At 38.1% G+C, this 11443-nt stretch overlaps 1 long non-coding RNA gene across 1 annotated transcript; it reads left to right on the forward strand.

Annotated features, from left to right (window-relative positions):
- Window positions 1–8958: 8958 nt before the first annotated feature.
- On the forward strand, window positions 8959–10175 carry LOC149814662 (uncharacterized). The gene is made up of 3 exons (XR_016427957.1): window positions 8959–9090; window positions 9185–9232; window positions 9803–10175. It is a non-coding gene; the product is annotated as an uncharacterized LOC149814662 (long non-coding RNA).
- The last annotated feature ends 1268 nt before the right edge of the window (window positions 10176–11443 follow it).

Raw genomic sequence — 11443 nt, forward strand, 5'->3', positions numbered from 1 at the left:
TAAATGTAAGAGCACGAGAGAATTCATATCAGAGAAGGCGAGAGCGACAATAATATGTATTTATTATATTAATAAACATTGTAATATATAAGTTACTATGAATTATATTATCATAAATATTATAATTATTAATTATTAATTCATACTATAATTATTACTTTATAGGAGTCATACGAGCAGCAGATGGTAGACCGATATGATGATGACTACACTCAACATCCGTCTTTTGATCCTGCAGCATGGGTGACTGCAACCGGTGAACCCAAAAAGGGTCATGTGTTCGGGTTTGAAAGTAACATGAGCACCACACCAGTCGTTGCCTTCTGTAGTCAAGGCTCTCAGAGTTCTCTCGTCAGCATCAACTCCCATTGTCCGATTAACCCTGCTATTTCTTGGGATGGTGTCTGCTAGCTTCTTCAGGTCACAATGTGTGACTTTTTACATGAAGTCATTCCCAACCTTATTCATAATAAGTTGTGAAACTTTTTTGGGGACAGGAGAACTTCGTCTGCATTCAACATGAGTTCTGGTGCCCGTCAGGTATGAATGAATGAATCACTATGAATTTTTATTGTTAGCATTAGAACACATGTATGCATGATTGAATCACTATAAAATTTTTGACAAGCTTAGAACACACATAAGCATGATTTCATCACTATGAAAGTTTTTTGACTGCCTTATAATACATATGTGCATGATTGAATTACTATGAAAGTTTTTTTATAACCTTAGAACACATATAAGCATGATTTCATCACTATGAAAGTTTTTTGACTGTTTTATAACACATATATGCATGATTGAATCACTATGAAAGTTTTTTGACAACCTTAGAACACATATAAGCATGCTTTTATCACTATAAAAGTTTTTTGACTGCCTTAGAACACATATAAGCATGATTTCATCACTATGAAAGTTTTTTGACTGCCTTATAATTAACACATATATGTATGATTGAATTACTATGAAAGTTTTTTGACAACTTTAGAACACATATAAGCATGATTTCATCACTATGAAAGTTTTTTGACTGCCTTATAACATATATATGCATGATTGAATCACTATGAAAGTTTTTTGACTGCCTTAAAATACATATATGCATGATTGAATCACTATGAAAGTTTTTTGACAACCTTAGAACACATATAAGCATGCTTTCATCACTATGAAAGTTTTTTGACTGCCTTAGAACACATATAAGCATGATTTCATCATTATGGAAGTTTTTTGACTGCTTTATAACACATATATGCATGATTGAATTACTATGAAAGTTTTTTGACAACCTTAGAACACATATAAGCATGATTTCATCACTATGATAGTTTTTTTACTGCCTTAGAACACATATAAGCATGATTTCATCACTATGAAAGTTTTTTGACTGCCTTAGAATACATATATGCATGATTGTGATACATAACACATTTATTTGACAGCCTTATAAACCATATATGCATGCTTGAATCACTATGACATTTTTTTGACAACCTTAGAACACATATCTGCATGATTGAATCACTAGTCTATGTGTCATTCAACCATGTTACTTTGATTTCCTTAGATTAGGTGCATTGTATATAATTTATTTCATTATATTTTGTTTATCAATACTATCATTTTGGTTCTCTTATAGGATGCTGGAGATGATCAACGTAGAGGCTGATGTAGGCATGGATGAAGGGGCAGATCGAGACAATGAAGAGGATGATGCTCCAAATCTTGGCGATGATTAGATTCATGTGTTGAATTTGTTGCACGTACTTATTGTTTCAAACAAACTCTTTGTATATGTTCACTTGTAACTAATTAGTACTTGACGAGGATTATAGTGGATTGTTAATTTTGTTTCACTTATAGCTTGTGCTAAATTTGCTTCACCTGCTTTGTATATGTCTTTTTTATGTGTACTTTATTTTTTATATACATGTTATATAAATTGTATAACGAGATTTTTTTTTTGATATTTATATTTCAAATATATATATTTTTTTAAAATTTTATGATGGATTAGCGACAGATATTTTTTGACGCTAATATCTGTCACAAATGTAGCGATGGATTAGGGATGAATATTAATCTGTCTCAAAAACTGAATCAGCTGATGTTTTGCGATGGAATGTAATCCGTCACTAAGCTGTCGTTAATTGGGTGACGAAATTTAGCGATGGAAATGTATCCATCGTGAAATTTTAGCGATGGATATGTATCTGTCACAAAACCAAATCAATCCTTATTTAGCGACGGATTAGTGGCGAATCATGACATTCGCTAATCCATCGTGAATTAGCGACATATCAGTTCTGACGCTAATTAGCGATCGGGAAATCGCGACGAACACTATCCATCACTAAGCCGTCGCTAAATGGATTTGCGACAGATTTGTGATGAATTGTCGATAGATACTGTCCGTCGCTAATCCACAGATTTCTTGTAGTCTCTCTCTCTCTCTCTCTATATATATATATATATATAGAGAGAGAGAGAGAGAGAGAGATTCTCTGTTAGGTGTGAACTGAACCCCAGATCTGTCCAAACCCAATTCACGTTGGGGTTGGACTGGTCATAGAAAAAAAAAGAAAAACCGGTTTTAGGTTACATAAAAACCTGTGTTTTTATTTGGCAAATTAAATATGAAGTATGGGGCTTGGATTTCAGGTTTGATTGGTATGCAGAAGGGGGCTCCTGAATAAATCGGGTGACCTGTCCCAACCCTGATTCATGTTAGGGTGGGTCGAGCAACATATATATAAAGTGCTGCAGGCAATGCATTATGAAATCTTTGTTATCTGCTTATTTATCTAATGATTTTATTATGCATGCCATACTTAATTTCCTATTGTATCTAGTTTTTATACACAAATTTAGTTATGTGTTTACTATGCTTCAAATTTAATTTTAGTATTTTGTTTATCATGCCTTAAGAAATCTGATTATGGTAGTTGGGGCTTTGCATACATGAGATTGTTTTATGTATGAGATTTGCTTCCTTAAACTTGAGTAAATTATTTTGTTAAATTAATTAGAAATCAGATTTGAAAGGTTGCTTGAAAAACTCAAATTTTTCTTGTGATGTCCCCAAAATCTGATTTTATTGGAACTGTGAAATTGGCCGGTTACAAAAAGTTTGGGTTTAATGCTAATGTGATAAATATGATGTGCACGATAGAGTTTGCATTTAGTCACCAACCATGAATAAGCTTTGATGTCACATCTTATACATTGTGAATACTAAGTGTGTTCGTCTATGGGTAGCTGTTGTTCACTAAAAATTTGCAATATCATTTAAATTACATTAACCTATGGTGTGGTTGTGTAAAAACCACAGATGGGCCTTTGGAGGCTAGGAGCAGGTGTTACTTGTATAATAGTAGTTGTAAATGCATTGCAAAATTATGTTGTATTATTTTTTAATTAATTATATTATTGAATTAATAAGGCAATGACCCAAAATTGTTATTGCATGATCATTTGCATAATTATTTTTGTGTAAAAGAACTTTTAATTAATTAAGCATGCTAAAAGAGACCAAATAGTGTAATAACTTTTCTTCCTTGGTGACCCTTTGAAAGGATAGGAACATTGAATGAAGGTCTTGGGGGACACTTGAGGATACTAAACGTCGTGTGCATTATTTTCCCTAAGAACCTGATATGTGGTTCGTATTTTTAGTCACGGTTGTAGGAATCTTTCGCCATTTTACCTGGGGGTGATATTGTTAGACTCAGCTTAGTTATTACTATATCGAGAAAGTAGCATCAATGAATATTGATTTCTTTGTCGTCCCAGCATTAGGTGATAATTCTTAATATTTCAATTGATGGTGATGATTCCTGACATCGATCGGGGAATTTGTATAGAACTCAGTAAATTAAAGACAAATTGTGTGTTAAGATACCACTAGGAACTACCTTGAACCTCAAGAATTTGGTTTGTTTTGAGTATGTGCGGGTTTTATATAAGTGAAAACTTAATTGTATGCATTTAAGTATAAACATATATGCAAAAGAAACACTGATAATTAAAGTTAAAAAAATATTTATGCATGTTACATTGATTTATACATCCCTAAGTATTTAATTTAGCATGGGATTATTGGTTGTTTGAATTGACTGCTTATATTGCAAGCTTGTTCTAAATATGTGATGTTTGTTGAGCTCTCTTAAACTTATGTTTGATTTAATTTATGTTAATTTTTTAATTATTGAATTTTGAGAATGTTTTATACGAGAACCTCGATTCTTATCTCTTTTTTAAAAAATATTTTTATGTACCGAGACTTAGTGATGAAGGGACCGGCTTGCTGGAGGGAGCGATGATTATGATATGGTGGCCCATATTCTGACAGAGTTGGGAGTTTTATTTTGAGGAACTTGTTGAACCCTAAATGAGGATTATTTTATTAAATTTAATTCAATATAAATTATTATTTGATTTATCGTATATATAGAATGATTGTTGGGTTGTATATATCAAATCTATAATGTTCCCCAAATCCCTAAGATATCTTTTCGTAATGTTTTAAAAACTATTTATTTGTTTAAAAAAAAATTCATAAAATTTTTGAAGGTTAGTTTGAGGTTATTACAGTTTAGGAATCAGATTGTTGGAGACTCTCTCTCCCTCTCCCCCCCCTCTCCCCCCCCTCTCTCTCTCTCTCTCTCTCTATATATATATATATATATATATATATATATATGAAAAATATATGATAGTTCTGTACCATGATAACATACTCTGAATCACACTTGTTTGTAAGGATCCAACCACCAATTGATTGATCTAACCACACAAATGTGTTTAATATGGCATGTTTACTATGTTAAATGGTTTTATCATGTCTAATACGTCATAAGTTTCATTTTTGCGACAATGAAAAATCAATGGCTCACAATTCATAAAAATAAAAGCGGTATAAAAATAGAATAAAAAATCATATTTTGGCTAAGTTTAACAAGACATAGTAAATAGAGCATATGCTAAACATGATCCAAAGGTTACATTTTGATTTTAGAGTCCATGCAAATCAAGTGCATACCACTGTAAGCTACCACGGTAGAAGCACTCATATATATATATATATATATATATATATATATATATATATATATATATAAAGTGGTTTTGTACCATGATACCGTTCGGTGGTGCACACTCTTTTTCGTATGAACGTAACCTTCAAATGGATTTAACATGGTTTATTTACTATGTTTGAAGGTTTTATAATGTCTAATACACCATACGATTCTATTTTTTAGACAATGAAAATCAATGACTCACAATTCGTAAAAATAAGGGTGTTCTAGAATGGGTATAAAACATCATATTTCTATTAACTTTAACACATAGTATATAGATCGGTTAGACTTGATTCGATTGTTAGATTTTGCATTTGGAGATTAGATCTATGTAAATCAAGTGTGAACCACCGGTACCAAAATAGAAGCACTATATATATAAATATAAATATAAATATATATATATATATATATATATAGAGAGAGAGAGAGAGAGAGAGAGAGAGAGAGAGAGAGAGAGAGAGCCGAAGTAGTTAAACATTAGGTGCTTGCTATATGAGCATGATGGGGTTTTCAGGTTTTCTTTATTTTATTTTTAAATTCTGACCGTACAGATGTGGTCTATGTACTTGATTTTATAGAGATCAGCTCTTGAAGTATTTGATTCTGACACATGGGTGGGTTTTTATAAGGTTCGAAAATCAACAGTAAAAAATCTTTGTAAAATTTTTAGGCTTCAAATATCATTTTTTTATCGAAAACACATGATCCAGGTGTGGATTTCTCATAAATCAACTATGCCCAACACATTTATGCGGTCAAAATTGAAAAAAAAAACACTAGAACACTACAAGAAACCTGTGGATTAGCGACAACCTCAATCCGTCGCTAAACAGTTTAGCGACGGATTGAGGCCATCGCGAATTTTTGCTCGCTAATTGGCAAAAAAACTTATCTGTCGTTAATTCCGTCGCAAATTTGCGACAGATTAGCGATGGACATTATCTGTCGCTAATCTGTCGCTAAATTTAAAAATAAAAATAAAAAAAAATTGATCCCTGTCGGGCGGTATTCCGACAGCAATAAGCCGGACTTATACCACACCCGAGAGGCATTTCACAGACTTGTATCGTCCTCCGTGAACCGGTGCTCTCCGGCATCGCCGTCCTTCGTGAACCGGCGTCACCTTTCTCCAACAATCGCTCAGTCTCATCGCCATCCACCGTGAAACGGCGTCCTCCGAACTCATCGCCGTCCTCCGTCGTCACCGTCGCCATCCTCCGACGTCGTCACCGTCGCTGTCCTCCGACGTCGTCACCGTCCTCTGGTGTCGCCGTCCTCCGTGAAACGGCGTCCTCCGAAGTCATCGCCGTCCTCCGGCGTCGCCGTCCTTCGGCGTCGCCGTCCTCCATGAAACTGTGTCCTTCGAAGTCGTCGCCGTCCTCCATCGTCGCCGTCCTCCGTCGTCGTCGTCCTCCGGCGTCGCCGTCCTCAGTCGTCGCCGTCCTCCGTCGTCGTCGTTCGCCGGCGTCGCCGTCCTCCAACAATCTGCCTCATCGCCGTCATGCTCTCCAGCGCGCTCTTCGACGGGGAGAGAGCGGTTTAAATCGCGCGGTCGATTTAAATTTTGAACGAGGAGAGAGGGAAAATTTCGCGCTCGGTTTAAATCGAAAATTAGCGAGGGATTTAGCGAGGGAATTTTTCCGTCGCTAATCCGTCACTAATTAGCGACGGAAAAATTCCCTCGCTAAATCCCTCGCTAAAATGGTTTTCTTGTATTGAGAATTAGCGACAAAAAATTGTTGTCGTTAATCTATCGCTAATTAGCGATGAAACAACTTTCATCGCTAATCTGTCGCTAATTAGCGACGGATTCATGAAAAAAGTTTTCTCTAGCTAATTTGTCGCTAATTTGCGACGGAAAAAATCCATCGCAAATTTCCGTCGCTAATTAACAATTTTCTTGTAGTGGAAGATCTGAAAAACCCATCGAGCATGTATCGCAAGCACCTAATGTTCAAACACCTACGCTCTACTCTCATTCTCTCTCTATATATATAGAGAGGTTGGTGCGTGTTCTCCCCAGAACATAAATTCACGTGTTAATGTGTGTACAGAAGAATATCTTGGGACCCACAATAATTCATATGCCAATGTTGCCCACGATGACTTTATAATAAAATAACATATAAAAAGATAGATATGCTTTTGACGAAAATCTCCTCCCGTAAGATAGATATGCGTTGGATGAAAATGTCTTCTTGCTCCCCATAAATAGATTTGCATGTTTTGCTTTTATTTTTAGCTTGTGTTACAACACATGGCCGCCTTCTCGTTCTTGCCTGATGAGTTGTAGAGCCTAATTCATAGTTTTTTCCCTTAGAGAAGGGGGGGGGGGGGGGGGGGGGGTCCCGCTGCGCGGTCAGCGGGTGGGGATCAGGGGGGGCCACCCCTGGCGGGGGGGGGGGGGGGGGGGGTCTCTGGGGGCAGCACCCTCCAGAACAAATTTTTCTTGGGCTTATGCTTGAGACTCAGTTTCTAATGGATCAGACCAGACTTGTTTAGGTTTAGGGTTGTTGTCCTTGCCTTGCATAAATTCTTTCTTTTCTTTCTCTCTTGTAACTGTTGAAAAGAGTAATAAGATTTCTCTCTGGGCAGCCATGGTTTTTTTACTCTCTCTGTTGAAAAGAGCGATTTACAGTAGAAATCAGGGTTTTTGCCAGCACAACCGTCCATGTAAACCCCGTAGCATCCCATGGCAGAAACCCCATGAAAAAGAGAGTGACAGATGCAGGGTTTTTGCCAGCACAACCGTCCGACGAGAATCCGGCAAGGGCACAAAGCAGCTAGGAACATCGGTGACGCCGCCTACTACCTTCAACTCCTCACCTGTCTCACGAAAAGCCATCGGTAGGTAATTGTTTTCCTTGATTTTTTTTATCTGCCGTCAGGGATGGCTTTGCCTTTCGGTTACAGAGGATATCTCTAGCAGTGGCCGGTGGTGGCAAGCTTCTCTTGGTTCCCTTCCTTCTTGGCGAAAGTCATTTCTGCGAAAGGGATCAGAGAGCACTGCTGGCGAACTAGGGTGTGGCTAGGCCGCAGACCATGGTAGAAAATGGGCATTCTGTATGCCAGTCCTGTACTGCTACTTGTCGGCAGACGACAACACAAGTCTGCATTAGCAGCAAGAATCAAATACGCCGATGTCGATGATCTTAAACTAATGCTTGCAATGCACCCACACGCGCAGTGGAATGCGTGATGTGTGGGCCCATAACCCAACGTTGGTGTATTTGCAAAATTGAACCTGAAAAGCAAATGTGTACCTGTAGATGCCATGAAGCAACATGCAGGTGCTCGACGTTCTCCTCAGTATATCGATGCCCACGATGAGCCCAGGCCTTATGGCAATGGTGAGCAAGACCCTAAATCTAATGTTGCTACTTCTAAGATGTGGGCAATTGACTGTGTTGCACTCATCATTCAGCCCAATCCCTCCTTATATAATGGGAGATAGCGGGTGGTTACGTGAATGTGGTCTCTCCACTTTCATGTAACCTCCACCCCCACTAACTGTCCACTAATAGCCCACGAACATAGGGTCAAACTGGGTCACCGTATGAGTTGAATCCAGACTCAAAATGTCCAACAAAGAACACACCGAAAACTAATCAATGTAAAGTAACGTCATGTTTTGAAAGATGAGAATCCAAACTAGGAACTGTTACGTGCAAGGTACGTGATCTTTTGAAGATGAGGATGACGAATGATGAGAAGGCTAATAGACCACCACCATCTTCCCTCGTATAATTGAGATTCCTTTGTTTGTTCCTACCCCTAGAAGTGTGTGCCACACAAGAAAGAAGACTTTTGGTACGTACAAGAGAGGCTTAAACACCTATAAATACCCCCAAAACACAGAACCCTTCTTCAGTCCAACATAGTACCTCCATTCCCTAGAAAGCCTTCTTCATCCATTCTTCTCTTTCACTTTGTTCATCACTAAGGTCATCACCATGTCGACCAGTGGCAACTGTGACTGTGCTGACAAGAGCCAGTGCGTGTAAGTATTCTATATCACGCTCTATGTTTTCGCCACAAAACACCTATTAAGATAGTTTAACAAATATTGATCTTAATTTAATTTTTATTTGCAGGAAAAAAGGAAACTCATATGGTATTGATATCATCGAGACCGAGAAGAGGTAGCATAATCATGAATCAAATTTATCATGGTGGATCTAATTAACTTCACAATTGGTCAAAACTACAAAATCACTAGCTTTTTTTGTTTATTACACGGTGGTTGCCCATGTGGTAAGCGGGTTCCTGTGTCAAGGCCCAAGATCGAATGCCACTGATGGATGGGGGCTGATGTTGCTTTATCACAGTTGGGGCACGTAAGGCTGGGTGTTTTACATTACAGGGAGGCGGGCACATTAAGTGACCTGGTTCTCAGTGAGGGTTCTTTGTCATAAAAAAATACTATATGAAAAAACCACACCCAAGATCAGAGACTTAAGTACACTGGTCTTATAACTTGTCCTATGGCCGTCATCCCAGCTGCATAAAACTCCTTGGTCGTCCCCTCAACCCTCAAGGAGACTTGCTTCGTCTTGAGGAAGGGGATGCCCACATGGATTCAGGTTTTGGCTTGCAACAAGTCTAGAACACTTAATCGGCATGCACTTTTTGGAACGATCTGAGTTGCTTTCATTAATCGAGCTTATTGATGTGATCATGTTTCTTAACATACTAACTGCTACTGATTACAGCTACTTGGATGAAGTTGTGGAGGTGCCGATGGCCGAGAACGGTGGCAAGTGCAAGTGTGGTAATTCAGGCTCAAGCTGCAAGTGTGTGAACTGTTCCTGTGGTGCCCATTAAGCTCTCCATGTCTAAATAAAGAGAACATGTGGTGCTAGTGTGTTTGTGTGTGTATGTGCATGCTTGAGCACGCACGTGTGCTCAGCATGCCTATATGTGGATGTGTGGATACGTCATGATAGATAGAGTTTTCATCTATTGGTGTTTGTAGAAGTGCCACCAGTAGTAGGCTCTTTGGGCCTTCCTGTGTGGCTCTAGCACTGGCTCACTTGTTAAACTCTTCTCCGTTGATAATACTTATTGCTTATGCTTTATTTACCATTGCAAGCGTAGGTGCAAATCTTTGCCAGAAGGCACACAAGTGAAAGCGTGGTAGCACCTAATGCACTTGTATATTGCATGCATGCCCTTATTGATGCATTAAAACATACATTGTTCGTTTGCTGCTCTGGAAACATACAATCTCGCATGATACATAGAGACATGCTAGCTTATAAGCACACAAGCATAAGAGCCTGGCTGTATGCATAATGAACACACGAAAAATCCCTGATAGATCTCAAAAAAAGGAAAGAAAAACAGTAGTGTGCATGGCATGTATGAGTGCTATTAAAAACCATGCAAGAAAATGATCAATTTTCACATAACCATCATACACATGGTTTGTGCTAGATCAAATTATATGTTCATCATCATCAACAACATCATGCCTTAACCCCATTTAAGTTGGCGTGCCCATCATGTGTCCCCTTATATTTTGATTGATTTCAAAATCAACACACCATTCATTTTTAATTGTAGTAATTCGTAAGATACATTTTCTACTTTTGCTAGTTCAAATTTAGTATTTCGTAAGATCCATTTTCTGTTTTCACTAGAGTCAAGACTAACAAGAATCATCTACTTAGAATATGGTGAACATTAATGCATTTAACAATTAAGTACTTGCACGTGTTTTATGTATATATATAGAGAGCAAAGCAGGTTATATGTTCCCCCCAGAACACGTGCGTGTTCTCGATTCTGAATGAACGCCACATATGTAAGCACGTGGGGCTCATTTTCCCGTGTGTGTCAGCATCACTAAGCATCAGAGTCCGGTGCATTTGCAAAGACTTATGTACCCTTTTCTGCCATTAGCGTCATAAAACGATGTTTCGAGTAAAGGACAAAAAAGCCCTCCCATCAGAAAGGGTTAAAATCATCATCATTTTCATCCTAAGGAGTAAACTTCTCGGCTTTAACAGGAGCTCCTCGCAATATGTTGCCCTAAATGTTTCGGATCACCCTTTGACAATGCACCATTTGCTATAATAGGAGCTCCGATTGATGACACACTCTTTGCCATTGTCTGTTGTCGTCGAAGCATCCTTTGTCGTCGTCTGTTGTCACCAAAGCACCCTTTGCCGTCGTCTGCTGTCGTCGGAGCACCCTTTGTCGTCGTTGCCGTCTATTATCATCGGAGAACCCTTTATCATTGTCTGTTCATGAGAAATAATTGAACTACCAGATAAATTAGCATTTTGTCTATTGTTCATCATGATACCAGGGTGAAAGCGTCAAACTGAGTAGACAGAGAATAGTGATTT

The sequence above is a fragment of the Nuphar pumila genome, chromosome 15 (assembly GCF_984573655.1).
Source record: "Nuphar pumila chromosome 15, dmNupPumi1.hap1.1, whole genome shotgun sequence".
Classification (NCBI taxonomy): Eukaryota; Viridiplantae; Streptophyta; class Magnoliopsida; order Nymphaeales; family Nymphaeaceae; genus Nuphar; species Nuphar pumila.